General features: G+C 37.7%; 1 long non-coding RNA gene across 2 annotated transcripts in view; it reads right to left on the reverse strand.

The window, feature by feature from the left end:
• LOC122216676 overlaps positions 1 to 19,493 on the reverse strand; it is a 115,410-nt gene that overhangs the window by 18,924 nt on the left and 76,993 nt on the right. Inside the window, exon 4 of one of the 2 annotated variants that reach the window (XR_006201040.1) lies at positions 9,212 to 9,289. The exons of the other annotated variant lie outside the window; for it this stretch is intronic. This is a non-coding gene — a long non-coding RNA (uncharacterized LOC122216676). Of the gene's footprint in view, positions 1 to 9,211; positions 9,290 to 19,493 lie in introns of those variants that run through there. 2 annotated transcript variants of the gene reach the window in all.

Raw genomic sequence — 19,493 nt, forward strand, 5'->3', positions numbered from 1 at the left:
ACAGTACTTTACATTGGGGTAAAAAGAGGCTTCAAATTACAGTTGAAAGATGTTGGGGGCAGGGGGGTGGGTCATGGAGGGAGCATGACCTCTGGTTGACCTGAGGGCTGGCCTGAGCAATCAGAGGCTCCTTGAAATGTACATTTTGCCCACTTTTCCCACAGTGGGAGCCATTTCCAAGGGTGTGGCCTTGCGAGAGCAGTATGTGGTTAGAACATCTACAGTGTTCATGACTTAACCCATTTAAGACCTTGTTAGATCTTGGCGGGTGGCTGTGGAAATCTACTTGGTTTGCAGCAGCCTAAGACAAGGCTTGAGTAGTTTCCCTTGCTTATCCAACCTGCTGCCAACCCCTCTGGAGTGATCCATCTCTTTCCCTGATGTCTCCTTACCCTCAGATAAAGGGCCCAGTTCTCAAACTAACAAAAGATCTGTGTTACTTTTACCTAGTAACCATTAACTGAATAGTTACATACATATTTACATATACATATACATACATGTACACATACATGTATACATATCTAGAGTACATAAGTGGACAATTCTAGTCCTCTACTGAATAAGTAAAATAAAGGGGGTTGGATGAGGTGATAGCTGAGTTTCCATCTAGCTTGAAAATGTTTTGGTTTTCTGATTTCATTTCATATTTTGAGGCCAGTCTGACCATTAAACTAATGGTCCATTAAACTAATAACAATGTCTCCCATATATAACTATATTTTTAATCCAAGTGTTTACAGAAGATTTATATAGTTGAAGACAGAAAATAATCACATTCCTAGGTTGCTCGATCAATCTGTCTAGCTAACTAGAGAAATAGAGATTTTTATTTTCTAATATTGTAAAATTGAAAGTTTCACCAATTAGTCCATTTAAAAGTATTTTTTAAATACTAATTACATGTAAAGTATTGTGTTTTGACACCTTCCAGGACACAAGAGGTGTTGTATCTAGAAACTGCCCCCAAAGACCTTACTATTAATTGGAAAAGAAAGATATTTACTTATTAAAAAACAAATCGGGGGGGGGGGGGCACCTGAATGGCTCATTGGTTGAGCATCCAACTTTGGCTCAGGTCATGATCTCACAGGTGGTGAGTTCCAGCCCCACATGGGGCTCACTGCTGTCAGCCTGCCAGTGCAGAGCCCACTTTGAATCCTCTGTCCCCCTTTCTCTCTGCTCCTCCCCCACTTATGCGCTTGCTCTCTCTCTCTCTCTCTCTCAAAATATAAGTAAAAAAAAAAAAAAGCATTAAAAAAAGGAAGCAAATAACAAGCTAACCCATAACAATATATGACAAATACCAGAGACATCATGTAAGTCAAAGCTTAGTGGTGAAGAGGGAAGGCTTTGGAGCCAGATTGCTGAACTCTGATGCTAGCTCCATCACTTACCTGCTGTGCAGCCTGGACAGGTTTTTTTTTATTTTGTTTTTGTTTTTGTTTTTACCATCTCTGGGCCAACCCCTTAAATACATATGCACAAAATAGGTATATCAAAGATTGTACCTACCCCAGAGATTATTATAATTAATATATATGAAGTGCCTACAACAGTCTAAATGTTAATATATGCAAAGTGCTAAGCACATAGGAAATGTTATATAAGTGCTATTTATCTAAATGTAGATGGTAAATGGCTAGGAATAATTAGCTACTCCACATGAACTGCTCTAAGAGACAAACTCCAGCCACCTCTAGAAGAAAAGTCAGCCAACTTCCTGACTTCAATTTCATATTCCATCTGTTTATCAGTTTTCAGAATTGGACCATGTTTGTTAACATTTTGTTTCCTCACATACTCAAATTCAGTGTGCCAAAGTATTTTTTACTATGGACAAATTCTAATGACAAGACATGTGAAGGGCATGTTTTAATCATAACCCTCATGTTGAGTCTGCTCTGTTTTTCTTTTTAAAATTATTTAATGTTTATTTATTTTTGAGAGTGAGAGACAGAGAGTGAGTGGGAGAAGGGCAGAGAAAGAGAGAGGAAGACACAGAATTCCAAACAGGCTCCAGGCTCTGAGCTGTCAGCACAGAGCCCAATGCTCGAACTCAGGAATGGCGAGATCATGACCTGAGCTGAAGTCAGATGCTTAACGGACTGAGCCACCCGGGCGCCCCAAGCCTGCTCTGATTTCAAATGGCTGTTAGAATCAATACAGCAATTGATGCATTCGCATGGAAATATACATGTAAGCTCCATATCTGTGCTGTGCACTAATTCACCTCTCCTAGGAGAGTGGCACATAGTATGCATCCAGTGAATATTCTTGAAATAAATTAATGAATATGTTGAAGGTAATTTCAGAGGTAGAATACTAAAGGCAGTATAAAAAAAAATGCAAAGCTCAGTCGGTACTATTATTCAACTGAGTTTCCTTTTTTTTTTTTTTTTTTTTTGACTACATGCACCTACACAAAGTTCTACAAGTAAAAAAAAAAAAAAAAAACAACAATAACTCATCTCAAATTAATGTTAGAAAATGCATTTATGTACTAATAGATTTAGGTTTCCAGAATTTTCCTTCTGAAGTTATTTGGAGCCTAACAGTTTACAATGCCATAAGAGCCACCTTAGACGTGATTTTCAGTGAAAGCGTTCAGCGCTAGGTGTGAAAGTGTGGTCTCCAAAGGGCTGCATGGGCATCACCTGCATACTTGTTAGAGATGTAAATTCTCGGGCCCCATCCCTGACCTGGGGAAATTCTGGAAGTGAACACAGCAGTGTGTTTTAATGAAGTCTGCAGGTGTTTCTGTTGCATGCTAAATTGGGAGAACCCTGGCTTCCAGCAACTTTGTGGTCCTCACTGTCTTTTCTTACAGACTTCCAAAGGAATGATATTGTTCTGTCTTCAAAGAGATAGACAATTCTTGGGTTATTTTAGGAACTGGTTCCAATATTACAAAAATCAAAATACAAAAAGGCAAGCTCACTCCTCTTTTTCTGAAAACAATGGAATGGAACTGTTCTACCAGGGAAATTTTTTCAAACACGTGGATAGGCCTTTTTTTTTTTTAATATCTTTTACCACATAACTTATGCTAAGTGTATTTTTGTCCTTTCTTTTAGAAACTGTTGATTTAGTGAAGAGAACAAGAAATATCACATAGTACAAAGTGTAAAAGTCACCAAAGAAAAAAGCCAAAAACTAAAGGTTGAAGAAAAAGTTAATACTGAATTTCATTTCAAATAGATAAAAATTTACAAAACCATGAAATTCATCTAATGAGAGGGAGCTTGCATAAAATAGAAATAATTTATATGTAAAATGGAAGAACTGATTTTCCCAGTTTGACTTCCATTCAGAGACACATTTGTAAATTATAAGTAGACATGAGGGGAAAAAAGACAAAGGAATTTAGAATCACAGTCTTAAAATACTGCCAAGGCACTGCATAAACCATTTTTAACAGTAATTGAGTATGTGTATAGGGAATTGCACTGTATTAACCACTTTGGGAATTATAATTTAGTTGAATACAGCTCTTGTTTTCACAGAAGACACAATCTACTGGATAAAGTATCTACTTTGTGATGAAAGTGCATGTTAAAAAGCACTAGGGAGAAAAGAGAAATTTCATTTTAACATGTAGAGTTATAAGACTGCGCTCTAAGAAAGAATTCTATAGCCAGTTTTTTAGATGGGCAACAAAAATTAGAGCTCCAGTAAGACAAAATGATGTTGGTACAGGTTTAGTACAGTCCCTCAGACATAGTAAGTAATCTGTAAACATTTGTTATTCAACTTTACAGTAAATTCTATTATCTTTACTTTCATAGTAGAAATATTGCCTCCTTAAATATCTGTATTACTGTACCAACTAGAAGGAGTTAATGAACAAGAAAGAGAGAAGACACAATTATCAACTACAGCAAAGAGTTTCTTTACATTATAGGAGAATTTAAGAGACTCAATGAGAGATGAGAGACTACGAGACATATAATAATGAAACTATTAACATAAATCAATGTACCATGAGAACTTATTGAACTCCAACAGTGTGTAAGATACTCTAGAACATGTTATCATGCACTGTCAGGATACAAAAACCTGAAAAGCTTAGATTTCTTGTCTGCTGAATGAGAAGATAAGACATATCTGAGAAGTATATGGAAATGAATACAAGGTGATTAAGTGCCCACTTTATGAGGGACAGTGAAGGTTACAGGGCCAATATCAATTAAACAAGAGTTTTATATTGGCAGGTGGTATTGAAGTTTTTAGGTTGGACTGTAGTTCCTTGTTCTGCTGTGTTTTGTTTTTTTTTTTTAATTTTATTTATTTATTGAGAGAGAGAGAGAGAGAGGAAGAGTGGGGGCAGAGGGGGAAGAGAGAGACAGAGAGAGAGAGAGAATCCCAAGCAGGATCCATGCTGTCAGCACAGAGCCTGATGCAGGGCTCAAATTCACAGACGCTGAGATCATGACCTAAGCTGAAACCAAGTTGGCCTCTTAACTGACTGAGCCACCCAGGCGCTCCCGTTGTGCTGCATTTTTAGGATAAAATCATTACCTCCCTTGCTTCTCCCAAGCAGATGGGGGTAGGGCTGGAGGGGGAGGGAGGGAGGTAAGTATTCTTTACTCAGTATCAATGGTTCGTCAGAAAAACAAAATCCAAATCTACAAAACTAATTGTAATTGCCACCAAGTTTGCCAATGGAACTGTATTTTTTTTTTTTTTTACTAACTCACATTCACACGTTCTAAACGGTTTACAGAGTGACTTTGCACACATTCTATTATTAGTTGGTGCAGCAAATATGAGTAGAAACAGGTGCTCAGGAAGCTTAAAAGACTTGAGTAAAGGCTAACAGCTAGACATTGGATGGAGCCAGGACTCAGAATCAAATACTCAAAATGGTATTGAATACTTTGAAATACTCAAAATGGTATTGAACACTTTGAAAGGCCAAAGATGAAGATGTTTCCTGGTCTAAATTTAATTCAATATCAAGGAAAAAAACTTCCAACACAGGAGTAACTATCATTTGTTGAGCACTAACCGTGTGATCAGTGTTTTATATCTCTAACTGAGCGATCTCCTTGGCCCAGCCAGAGAATCTTAGAACCCATATATTAGTATATGGGATTTTGCTCATATAATCAATAGTCTCCACCTGTCAATAGTTCTAACTAATAGAAAGAGGAGGGAGTAATGTTCTGTGTCCTCCAAGGCTGTTTCAGCTAAGAAAAGACAATACTGTTTCTCCTTCTCTCTCTGTTTCTCTCTGGCATCCCAACTCCCGTGCTCTAAGGAAATCAGGCCATATGTGGAAGCCATATATAATTGTTCGAGAAGGCAGTCCTAGTTGGCAACCCAGCCAACACCTAGCCTCATGACCAGACCTGTGAACAAGTCTTTGCCAGGCACTGACTGCAACATGATAGACCATGAGTGACAGTAGGCTAATTGAACTCAGTCAGCCCTGAGGGCCAAGGGAGACAAAAAGAGTGTTGCTTTAAATTATTAAGCTTTAAGGTAATTTGTTCTACAGCAAAATGACAACCAGAGCCTCGTTTTTTTTTTGTTTTTTGTTTTGTTTTGTTTTGTTTTTTTAACCTGGATTATTTCTTTAGAGAAGGCAATTAGTTCAATTTGTAGGCTCTCTGCAGAATCCCAGCCAGGTGATAAATATGTAGCACTTGGTCAGGTCTGAGACCTCATTGTGCAGAGACAGCTACATAAATTGTGGAACCTAGTGCCAAATGAAAATGTAGGGCCCCTTTTTCAGAAAGCAGGAAAAAAGTGTGGAGATATATATATATATATATATATATATATATATATATATATGAAGCTTTTTCCTTTCTTTTATGGTGTCTCCACCTGTTTGTGTTTTGTTGTCTCATGCCATTCCCAGGGAAGCAAAATTTACATTTTAAATTATGAGCGCTTTTTGTGCTATTCATCTTTATATTATTCAATGCAAACTTCAAATGCAAATATCAAAACATTCAACTTACATGTGGAATCGCCAAAATTACACAATTCATATTACGTGACTCCTGTCCAAAGGGGACCACAAGCCCACCAAGGGAGAGAAGAAAGGAGAAAGGGAAAGGAGAAGGAGGAGAAAGAGAGAACCTATGTATAGGGACAGAGCGAGCCTAGGGATTGTTCTGGGGCATAAGGATTATGAGGAGAGTGCAGACCCTCACAGGTGGCACAAGTGTGGGGCCATCTAGGGATGCAAGGTGTACACATGCTCACTGAGCCTGCCGTCGATACAGGAGCCATCCCTCAGAGAGGGTGGGGTCTGGAGAAGTCAAGTTCCCTGTCTCACTGGTCTGTGAACAACCCCTATGGATCTTTAAACCTTTGTATTGGGAGGCACTCAAACCTGGATGAAAGGTGGCCACCAAGCCAGATGCAGCATCAAGCAGATAGACCACAAGGTAGGTGTTGCCACTCTGGGGTGGGAGACTGTTAATGTCATAACATTCTAGGTTCTAGGATACCATGGAGTCCGCACGCCCATCCTGTCCCTTTCCTGCACCCATGTCCACATCCCTGTTGGGGACAGAGGCTAGCAAAGGCTATGAAGTGAGGAGTGTGGAGAAGGAGGCTGGAGGGGCCCAGGATGCCAGGGAGTCAGGGAGCTGGGAAGCAGGGACAACCATCTGGGGAGGTTGCAGGGAAGCAGGATGGGTGGGAGGCTCCAGGGGCCCATGCTTGATCCATTGTCCCTTGAGACTTGCAAATCATAATAGCAACATGCAGTGCATGCCATTAGAAAGAGAAAGACTCAATAAGTAGTTACAAATGTAATTGAAATTCTAACAGAAGTCCAAGGTGCAATGGGAGCCAGTGAGGGTAGGAGGGGTCATCTTTGAAGTATGTAGAAAGACTTCTCTTCTTTCAAATGACACTGAAAGGATGAGCAGGATTGTGTGTCTTTGTTTCCTCATTTGTGGGAAAGACTGGAACAGGGTTGAGCAGGGACATAGAAAAAGGACAAAAAAGGGCAGGGCATTCCCAGCGGAAAGAAGAGCATGGACCACAGTGCTGTGTCTGGAACAGATACTAATTTTGTGGGTAATGCGAACCCAGTGCTGACATACTAAGGGGACAAGACAGCAGGTTCTGACAGACATGGGACATTAAAATGCAAACCAACAGCAAACCCTGCTGTCTCAGAAGCAGAGAGGAGCATACAGGGGACAAAACAAGTATTTTTTTTTCCCAAATTCAGAGCCTGAGATAGGATTCACATGCAACCAGTTCATTTTGGAAGCTACTGCAGAAAGCGCCACGAAGGAATAGGGATGTAGGACAGAGAAAGAAAGATAACTAATGTAGGCAGTGTTGCTCTGTGGATAACTGTTACTCCCACTGTGCGGACCCCAGCCGGGAGAGATAGTACAGAAACTTCCCTCAGACTTGTCTCCTGTGGGATAAGGAAGCTAGGGTATTTTGTCCAATTCCTATCCATCACTGATGAGAGATTGCCCAAGGGAATCTAACTCCCTGGGGCTGCTGGTTTGGCCATGTGTGGCAATAGCATACTGCCAGGACCAGAGAATGCTTCAGGCAGAGACCACGGCTGTTACTGGCATTCTTGACAATGGTGAACTTCAGGGCAGGCTGAGAGGTGTGGGCAGGGTACAGTGTTGGTCATAGCGTTGACTGAGTGGCTCACTGAGCTGAGGTAAGGAAATGGAAACTATAACAGAAGAAAATTCTAGAAAAGACCATGACCTAAGTAGGGAGATAAAATGGTAGCTAGTACTTCCTAGTTCTCCAATTAACTTAATCCATTCACAGAGTTTTGGCGCTCAGTGTTTCAACTGCCATCTTACATGACAAAACTGGGTTTTCCAAGAGCTAACTCACTTGTCCAAAGTTTAACAGCCACTAAGAGGACGAGCTTCATAGCATTGATTCCAATCTTTTTTCTACTATTACATACCTCTTTACTAACATGGCTTTCACCTTGAAAAGGAAAAAAAAAAAAAAGAATAAATGGGATTGGCATAATCATCTTCATGCACCAGGACATAAGCAGCTTCTAGAAAGCTGATTTACAAGTAAAGTCAAAACAGCAGCCGGTATGAGAAGACCTCCACCTTATTGAAATGTATATAAATATTTTCCCCCAAGAACTCGCCCTTTCTTCATCTTCATATCCTCTACAGTTTTGGAGAAGAACAGAAGATTTTGCACAGAATATTGCTAATGTGCTCTATATGTGTATTAAGGTATATAATATGTATAAGTAAAAAAAAAAAAAAAAAAAAAAAAAAAAAAACTAGATTTCCCCTGGTTTAGTAAAAAAGAGTAAGACTCAATTATTGAGGGTAGTTATGCATCAGTAATCCTCCAAGGAATAAGTTAGCATATACCAGAGGAACAAAATTCTACTAAGCTCAAATACATCACAGGCTTCTAAGAAACAACTTAAAAGAGCTAAAAAGAAAAAAATCAATATTAACACAATAAATTTAATTATCTATAGGAGGACAGTGTTCTTGGAACTGTACCTTAATAGCAGTCTAAAATTATATCCCCTACTATAAGAACATGGCTTTAGCCATTGGAGTGATTCAGCTGGCATAGTGATTTATTCAGGGTATAAAAAGATTTGAAATATTAAAACCTTAAATTTGAAAGGTTATCTTCTCTGCCTGGACAATAGCTACATATAAGGGTAAAAATATGGTGTAACAAATAATAGGACACTTACAAATGAATGATGCCTTCGAAGGTGAACAAAAATTTTAAAATAAGGTGAATAGAATTTTTCATTAAAAATATTTGACATACTGAATATATATTTGAGGCCAAATGCAGGAATAAGTCACTGTCATCACTGCCATGAGCAATTTTAAAAATCAAAATGCTACAGGGAAGTTATTTTAATGATAGTTAAATCTTCTAGAGACCCAGGTGAGCTTTTGACATAAATCTCAACTGTCCCTAAAAATCTTCCCAAAATGATACACGATGCCCCAATCTTTCCATTCAAACAGCTTCAAAAGATCAGAGTCTCACACAGCTCATACGTTTTTTAATTCAACTTTTGTCAAATTGATTTATGATCTCAAATTGGACTTATGTCAATTTGATTTATGTTCCTGCTCTCGGTCGATGCCATGCGTACTTACCATGACGGAGTTGTCACAGAGGGAAGGGGACCCACAGGGATAGAGATGATACACCTCCCAAGGGGCCATTAACTGGAAAGAACAGAGCAAGCCTCGCCCTTTGCTCTCAATGGTCCATGAGCTTCAAGAAGCATGTGTCTTGCACTTCCAGGCACAGATTAGAAGCCGGGACTCCACTGAGATAAGCAAACAGATATGATTCAGTGCTTTCTGGGAAAGTAACATCTCCCATAAAGTTCTTTTGTACTTTTAAAGATTAGCTGAGTTAGAAAACCGTTTAAAACTCATTACCTATGACCATTAGGTGATAATACATTTCTGTTCAACGTGTCTTGCTACAGAAGGAAAGCCTATGTGGTTGTCTCAATTTTTCCCACCTTAATATAGACATTTTGCCTGTCCCAGGGAGAAACGGGTTTCAAGGTTTGGTGAAGAAAAAAAGATGTGTGAGATAATATTGCACCATCACCATTCACACAAAATAAAGTTCCCAGCCAACACACTTAAGGACTTAATGGTAAATTATCTGCCCTTTTAGGCGCAAGATTGTGATTTCGCTATTAACACCTATTGGCCAAGATATATGGTCCTATTTTCTCCACGTGTGGTCTGCCATTAGCATACGTATTCTTCAAAACTTCTGATGTCACTGCTAGGTATAATTTAACTCTCTTCTTTTTATTGTTAGTATGGCAATGACCATATTTGACTTCTATAAATCTAAACTAAAAAGTGAAGTATAGAGTAGGTGTCTATCAAGCATGTCAATATTTTCTTAGATCACCACCAAACAGTGCAGTGATAAAATTCCCAAAATGACCTTTTGCTTAGCTTTGATTTGCAGAAAACATTCTCTCTTTAACAATTGGGGCATAATTTCCACAAATTGCCACTGTAACTACTTCCCAGGAAATCACCAAAAGTTAGTTTGAAAAATATGTTTTGAAAACATTTGAGAAGAATATTGTTTCTACTGAATATCTGCAGAGAACAGAATATACTGTGATTTCAAGGCCATGTCAAGGCCAGAAAATGTACTTGTCTAAGTAGATCCTCAGGTACAAAACAAGACCATTAAGAGGCACCTAGGTGGCTCAGTAGGTTAAATGTCCAATTTCAGCTCAGGTCATAATCTCACAGTTCATGGGGCTCGGTTCATGGGTTTGAGTCCCACGTCGGGCTCTGTGCTGATAGCTCAGAGCCTGGAGCCTGCTTCAAATTCTGGGTCTACTTCTCTCTCTGCCCCTCTCCCACTCACGCTCTGTCTCTCTCAAAAACAAATAAACATGAAAAATAAAAGACCATTAAAATTTTACATTTTCTGTAAACTTTAAGTTGTGACCACCAACAACTCTCTGGCCACTTTCTTCCCTCCCTGTAGCAGCACTCAAATAATAGGGTATTCAGAGAGTTATGGAAGTTTACTCTTCATAGATCTTCAGTCAAGAAAACACCCATGTCTTTCACCAGTTTATGAGCAGTACTCTAATTGAAGAGAATGTTCCAAACCAGTCACGGAGATCTAATCTATCCCTAGTATTTTATATAGATTAGATGTCCATTCTATTGATCTTAGAAGATTTCAGGCAGCCTTGAACTCTACGTGTTAGTAAGCCTCTGATGCTATGTAATTAATCTGAGGAACTTTGTATTTCTTCAAATTAGCAAATACCATAGCACCTCAAAGCAATACTGAATTCTAGTAAGGACTGATGAAACTTTCTTAAACTGAAGGTAAGAAAAACTAGGCAAGGCCCCCACAGAAAAGCCAGGGGACTCCTTCTCCACATCTAACATCCTGAGCACACGACTCAAATTTGTGTCTTCATAGGATGACAAATTATGACAGGTTATAGACAATGTTGTTGGAGCAACAAGTGCCAAAGTTCTCTTGTGATACCTCTCCTGTATCCATGGCTTCGAGCACTGTGGTATTCTCTGTCCCATCAGTGAGATCATAGAGAAGGCACAAATAGCCTTGGAGGAAAGCAATGATTAAATACAGAATATTGTGACTGTTCCATTTTATTTCATGTTATATGAAGAAATTAATCAGCTATTTAGCTGTTTCTTTCAAGACTGCTTCCTCTGACCTTTTCATAGCTCATGCAGGGCACTGAGAGAGAAGAATAAGAATTCATCGCAGATTCTTCCACACTCTTGCAGTATATCAGGTGTCACAGCGAAAGCTGATTAGCCTGGTTAGGAAAATGTTTTTTCAAAGGAGTGAAAGTGCTCACACTCTGCGTGGTGCTTTTCTTTCTCATTAAGCCTGACATTTCAGTGCTTTGTTACAAATCAAAAACCCACGACTGCACTAGACCGTCAGTATGAAATTTTGCCTGCTGCACAGAACACAGTACATGGAAAGAAACGAGAGGGAAGCAAGAGAAAGAGTTCCTGATACATACTTTGTGGCTATGGTCACTTGATGACCCTTACCAAGCGGCAGCAGTAGCTGAGCCAGTTTATAGACAGCCATAGACAGCTATTAGAATACTGACTACCAGAGCAGCCTACACAATTGACAAATCAGAGGGGACTTCGACTGCAAATCCAAGCACATTTGCTTTGTCTACTCTTCATCCCAAATTAGCCTGCCTTTTCCATAGGCAAAGGTTTTGTCGGAATTCCTTGATTTATATTTTGAACTTGATCTCAGTTAAGCATCTGCCTCACTTTTACAAGTGGGAATCTAACCAGAGAGTACTGGCAGCAACAGAGAAACAGAGCAACAGGCTATCAGGGGTGGGATGACTGTTGTATCCAGCTCATCTATCATTATGATCTAAGGCTTGGGTTTTCTCTGTAAGTTGAGAGGGTGCAAGTATATCCATAAGTCACTGTGACCTCTTCATACTATATACACTCTTTGTTTTACTGATAGAAGTTTAAAATTCATGCGCATTTTTTTTTTTTTTTGTAAAAAGAACAGTTGTTGCCCTATTTAGGAATTGCACCAGAAATGGAAATTCTACTCTGAAAAAAAGACTGAGATCACTTGTGGAGATTAGCATAATCAATTTGTCACCATCAGTATATTTACATACATAATAAGTTTCCCTTAAGTATACTGATATATATTTATTTATATATATATACATATATATATATATAAATGTATAATACTATAACTGTTGATTTCTATAATTAAAACACAATTTTCTCATGTACAATACATATTTATCTGTAGCTTAAGCCCCTGGTAGAACATACTAGCAAATATATTTCTACTTTATTTACTTATTTACCTTTAGAAATAATGGGCATGGATTGAGTGAAGCAAGTTATGAGGGAGAGCCAGAAAAATCCTGTTCTGAATATAAACAGCATATCCAACTATATGCAGTAAATAGCTACACAATATTAATTTTAGATAGATATACAAAGATGGCATGATAGATACAATTTCTAATCGTTTTACAATTAATGGATTTAATCTCATTTTTTATAATTTCTATTTCTATATATTTCCCCTTTCACCTGGATGTAAGTAGGCCTGGAATTTAGGAACCAAATATACGCTAACAAATATAAGACATTCCTATCCCTTTTTAAACATAATTTGTTTCTAAAAAATACCAATAACATGTAACATTAAAAAATGCAAATGCTATGTAGAATATTTGCATTAAGTAATTCATGTTGTCTTTAGTAAGAAAGCATTTGAAATTATATCTACTAAAATAAAAGAGTAACAGATTAATAAGCTAATATTATTAGTTAAGGAATTAATAAACACGGTGTCTTGGTTATCTATTGCCACATAACAAAATTAGTGGATGAAAACCACAAGCCTCCCAATTTCTGTGGATGAGGACCTGCAGTTGCAGCTATGCTTGGTGCCTCTGGTCAGGGTCTTCTGTCAAATTACAGCCAAGTTGTTGCCTAGGGCCATGTTCTTACCACAAGACTGGACTGGGAGGGTGCCCTTCCAAGGTTGTTCCTGTGGCTGTTGGCAGAGCTCGGAACACGTGCCATCTGTGTGCATTTGTCCCTCCCCACAGGTCTGCCTTACCACTCACCACATAGCAACGTGCCTCTGCACAGAGTAAATGACCCAAGAGAGAACAAGAGAGAACATCCAAGATGGAAGCTATAGCTTATTCTCACCTGATCTTGGAAATAACATCCCATATTGTTTACCACAATTGTTTATTGTTTTATTCATTAGGAAGTCAGTAAGTCCAGCTCACACTCAACGGAAGGGGACTATACAAGAGTGTGGATACGACAAGGTAGGGATCATCCGGGTAAAAGCAGAGGCTGCCTTTCACATATTGTGCTGAAACTCTCTTGGAAAATATCCCTTTAGGTCTCAGTTCTGTTTAATCAGCAGCTATTACTCATTTGTAATAATTTATTCAAATATTCTATATCAATATGATATCTGGATAATTTGGTTCTTTGAACCTCCTGGACTGAAGGCTCCAATAAGCACATTTAAATATAATTTAGTCCTCCAAAAAGAATAAGTTATGTCTTCTGATATGGTCCATTTTTGACCCTGTAGGAAACCAATTTAAACTTTTTACACTATTTATAATTGCCTTCAAATGTAATTTGTTTTTTTAAATTTATATTTGTTAATTAATATACAGTGCAATGTTGGTCTTAGAAGTAGAATTCAGTGATTCATCAATTACATACAACACCCAGTGCTAATCACAACTGCCCTTCTTAATACCCATCAAATGTAATTGCTAATTATCAAATAATTGTTAAATGCCATTAGATTGTTTGGAAATGAGATTATGAAATCCTCTGGTAAAGTATTAGTAAACTCCAGTTTGAATCATAAATCAAATCTGATGAAGAATAACTTCTGCTTCAGTTTGGCAAGAATATTTTTCTGGTTCAGCAGAAGGGGATTAAATTATGGACAGAAACAGACAAAAAATATAAAAGACTTGGAAAGCTTGATTCATTCCAGATCTACCATTGCCTCAGTTTTTTTTTTTTTAATAAAAAAGGGAAAAACAAGAGCATCAATCAAAAATAGGTATAGCATCCATACCTGCCTTCATATAGCTATCATTCAATTCATTATTTGTCAAGGTAAAAAATGTTATTCAAATCTTGCTCCAAATTACTTATATTATTTTTATATAAGCATTATCAAGGATTAAATTTCAATTCCAATAATGAGTCGCCACTTCTGTCCCTTCACCGTTTACTGAAGGATATTTTTTTATACATTCTGTATGAGGCTGCTATATTTTTTGGCTCTCTTTCTTGAGACAGAAGTAAGGATATCAGATTATCAGAATCAGATTGGATCCTTATTGCTTATTACTTTTTTTTAACTAAGAAAGGGTCAGGCCAATCCCGTGACCCATTCATATTCTAGAGGATGTCATGGTGAAGAACTAAATCCTTTCAGAGCATCCGTCTCCCTGACCTGGCTCTTGCTCATGGTTGGCCCTAAATCGAAACGTTTGGATGTGACAAAAGACAGATGCTAATGATCATGCATATCTGCAAAAATCACACCTCATAGTACAATAGTCTTCTCAAGGCTTTCAGAATACCCTCCGTCAATGTGATTCATCACTTTCAAGAATGCCATTTTAAAATATTTCTGGCAATCACATAAGGCACGTGCCGAGAATGACATGAATTAGATCATTTTAAATACATAGAGGTAACTTTATTTCCCTAACTGCCTCCATTATGTAAGTAGAAGACATTATTCCCAATTTCGAGGTTATTCATTAATGACAATGCAAGTTCACATAAGAAATGCCCACAGAAATACACACACACACACACACACACACACACACACAAATACACACACACATACACACATGGTATATTCAGGCTCTCACATACTATGAATAATGAAACAACTTGCCATCTAAAATGATGCTAAAATATAGTTTTACCAAAGCATAAATGGCACTTGTATGAATATATATGCATCAAACTGCTAAGATGTACAAGCTAAGCAATTTTAAAAGGAAATTGAGTACTAAGAACTAGTTTTCATTTAAAAACTCAAGTTCCACAGGCCAAAGGAAAAAAATCTGAGTACCAACAAAGTGACATAAACCTCTATTTTAATTCCTACTAGGAAATAAGTCTTTTAACTATTATTTTAATCCATAAGCCTTACATTTCATTTTAATATGGCTGTCCTTTTCTCTGCATATGCTTTCTCAATGTGAAAACAAAGTCTTATTCAAGATCTTTACAAATACAGAAGATATTAGCTTGCCCTGTCATTTAGAAGGCCTACGTTTTGAGAAAGAGTATCATACTGAAAAGATGCCCTTGTGATTTAGCAGTTCTTTATCAGCTCCCCACAAAATAACAACTTTCACATATGGGACCCTATATTACCTAAAGATAAAAGTATCCACTGAACTTTCTGTTGGACTACCTACTCCCTGTTTTTCTCCATCTTGCTCTTTTGTGTCTCTTGCCTTAACAATATGACTCAGCCATTATTCCCCTTTGACATAAAATAGCAGTTAGTGATTTTTCTTATCAAAACCAAACTCAGAAAAATGCATACATCAGAAAGTTTTTGAGATACTCTGATGTCTTATTTCTATGAAGGTCCTTACATGGCTTTGATGTGTCCATGTTTCAATCATTATCTGTTTCAGTCTCCACAGAGCTCTTGGGAAGGTAAGAGCTTGATGGTAAAAAGGACTACTAGCTGTTTTAGTCAGCTGGTCTGCCATAACAAAAATGTCAAAGACTGGGTGGTGTAAACATAAATTTATTTTCTCATAGTTCTGGAGAGCAGAAGTCTAAGATCAAGGTACTAGCATGGCTGGCTTCTAGTGAGAACTCTCTCCTTGGCTTACAGATGGCCATCTGCTATCTGTGTCCTCACATGGCTTTTCTTCTGTGCAGCACACTCCTGGTGTTTCTCATTGAAACACCAACGCTTTAAGACATAATTTACCTAATTAACCCCTGAAAAGGCCTATTGTCAAATATAGTCACATTGGGAGTTAGGACTTCAACATATGGATTTGCGGGGTGGGGGGAAACAATTGAGTCCATAACACTTGCCAGCATGCTGGGATCTTAAATGATGTCTTTAGGGTCCCACAGGAAACTCTATGGTTCATCCAGGGGTCATTCAGCTCTAGAAGGTCTGTGACATTCCATTTGCTAGTCCCATCACAGATTATGAGCTTCCTCTGGATTTGTGTCTCAGTATATAGAACAAGTATTTATGGAGCTGTGTCTGCAGTATTGGAGCAGCCAATGGCAACTCTAAAGGAAACTCTTCTAAACTTTCCTTTACATATTAGGAAATAAGGCAAACGATTTTCCAATGACTCACAGTGATCCAGGTTACTGTCTTATAAAGGTGCCATTCTCATGACCTAAATCTCTGTCCTTTTCAGATAGTATTGATCATGACTTAGAGCCATCTGGGAGAATCAATCCTTCTTCATTAATTTATTCATTCATTCATTCATTCATTCATTCATCAACTATTTACTGTTTGAACATGCTGGTCAATATCCAACACACTGGGATTCAGTGATAAGGAAGACAAGGTCCCAACTCATAGTTGAGAACTGAATTTGAACTTTTAAAATGTGGACCTTTGGACCTAAGGTTGGAGGACATAATCACTATCCTGGTTTCAATATCATAAAAAAGTGGATCAAAATTAAAATGCTTTCAGGTCAGGACCGCTGCTAGGCCATACAATGCCTTTGTGCAAGTTAAAAAATGGCAACTTCTCTATGCCCAGATGGGCACATGAACAACACCAGTGTACAACGAGCATCCCTTTCTTCAATGGACACAGGCTAAGCACGATGCACAGGCAGGACCGTGGCCACCTACAGACTCTTCGGTTGTATCCATTTGTCCAAAGAACACAAACTGCACCATTATAAGTGCCAGTTGTCTCGCAGATGGTGGGATTCATATTGGGGAGCAACACAGGCCGCCAGCAAACATTCCAATTGAACACCACCTCATACACCAAACAGTTAACCTGAGAAGATTAAGTAAGGTCTAGGAGATTTCAAGGCCAATCCAGAGATTCAAGGAGGCTAGTCAGTAGAATCCCAGATCCAAAAAAATGTGAATATATAAATTCCACAACAATGAAATTCCAGAGATCTTTGTGACTGATTTTATCCCCAGGAACTCTTTGATCTGCTAGAGAAAGCAAGAAAGGTAGACTACATAGGGACCTAAGCTGTGAATGCCATGTACCTTAGAAGTACTTATGAAATGCAAAGCAACACAATCCTATTTTCAACAGAAGTAAAAAAAAAAAAAAAAAAAAAAAAAAGGAAAGAAAGAAAGAGAGATTGAAAAAAATCAGGTATGTAGGAATGACTAATTTCTAGTTACAGAAATGATTATTGGGTGAAGAGGAACAGTCTCAAGTGTCCTGCATACACTATCCTAAAATATCTTCATATTTCATTTATTTTAGTTAGTGTTTTTCCAGTAGGCATGCATGAATGCATACCATCAATTCAGTGACTGAGAAGTTTGATAACACCATTTTTCTATATCATGAAGATAAATACACAACTTAGCTTTAGGCTTATAATTAAATGAACCACAAAACTCTGATTTATTAAAACTCTTTGCAGATTTTTGGACAGAAATTTATTCATGTTCAAAGGTAACAATAAATTATTATAAACATTTCTGAACTGAAATTTGTGTTTTTCTGGCCTACAAAAAAGATGTAAGTAAACCCTTTATTCCCTTAATTATATTATAAGTCATACTTAGGTGGATCAAATTAATAATAAGATTGATAGAAGACAGTGTTGGCATATATGCTGATAAAATGTAAACAGCATTTTTATTTTTTCTTTGCAAAAAATTTTATTACTGAAATCTAGCTGATAAACAATGTTGTATGAGTTTCAGGTGTACAACATAGTGATATGTGGTTTAATAGCAAAACGAGTGCAATGCCTATGACCACACAACAGTCCTAGATTCTAGGGCTATCATCTAGAATCTATATTCTAGATGATCACAAACTGTCATTTCTCCTTTCCTCAAGTACATGTGCTTTTAATCTTTATCAAACCTATTCTATCTTAATTCTGTACTAATATTTCCTAACCTATATTGCCATCTCCATTTGTCCCATGAGTTGAAAATTGTTATTTCTTGGGGTGCCTGGTCACTCAGTTGGTTAAGTATCTGACTCTTGATTTCAGCTCAGGTCATGATGTCATGGTTTGTGGGATGGAACCCCACATGGGTCTCTGTGCTGATAGCGCGGAGCCTGCTTGGGATTCTCTCTCTCTCTCTCTCTCTCTCTCTCTGTCCCCTTCCACCACTTGTGTACTCTCTCTCTCTCTCAAAATAAATAAATAAACTTAAAAAAAAAAAGAAATTGTTAGTTCTTATGATCATTCCCACATTTCTCCCACTGTGCCACTGCACTAGCTACTTTCAACAGATGATGACTAGGCTATAGTCATTTCCCTGGTTTAGAGTCTTCTTTATGTACATTTCCTGTCCTCTCTGATTATCCGGCCTCTTCAAAAGCCTCCTTTTATACTTTTTAATTAAAGAAATACTGAAATAGAAATTAAGTAAAATCAGCCATACTCATGTTACTTTAAAGTGTATAAAAAGTTAATGTATAAAAAACTAAATCCACATCTTCCTCTTTCCCAATCTATCCAATTGCAAAGGTCAGAAGTTATGGTTAATAGCTCAGTGCCCACCTCTTCTGACACTTTTCTATTTTTATACAGATGTCTTTCTCTCTCTCTTTCATATGTTTGTGTGTGTGTGTGTGTGTGTGTGTGTGTGTGTGTGTGTGAAAACACTTAAATGTACACTGTTTTATTCCCTCCAAATATGGGAATGTGTGCACACACACACATTGCTTTTTCCACTGAAAATATCTTATGGATATCTCTCTACATTATGAAGAGAACTACTTTATTTTACTAAAGGGCTGTATGATATCCCATTGTATGACTCCCCTGTAATTTGTCAAAGACGGTTTAGATACAGCTTTTTATTTTTATGTGTAACACTGCAATGAAATTAACATACATCTCTATGTACTCTTTAAGCACTATATTTTTTTCCATATAATTAATTTCTCAAAGTGAGATGGTGAGATCAAAAGGTTATTCTTTGATGAGATTCTTGAGAATAGGATCCATTTGTAGATTCCCACAGGATTTAGATAACACTCCAAGATATGGTGGTCACTAACTGGTGTTAGCAGACTCTAGTTAATTGAGTGGTTGACTATTCTAAAAATAGAACTGACCTTTGTAAATACCTGAACAAATACAAGTGATTGACTCTTTCACTTTTTCCTACAGCGATAGATTCTACACAGCCATCCAAAGCATCAGTTGAGGAGGTTATGGTGATAGGCAAGTCTTTATTCATAAGAAA

This window comes from Panthera leo, chromosome A1 (genome assembly GCF_018350215.1).
Source record: "Panthera leo isolate Ple1 chromosome A1, P.leo_Ple1_pat1.1, whole genome shotgun sequence".
NCBI classification, from domain to species: domain Eukaryota; kingdom Metazoa; phylum Chordata; class Mammalia; order Carnivora; family Felidae; genus Panthera; species Panthera leo.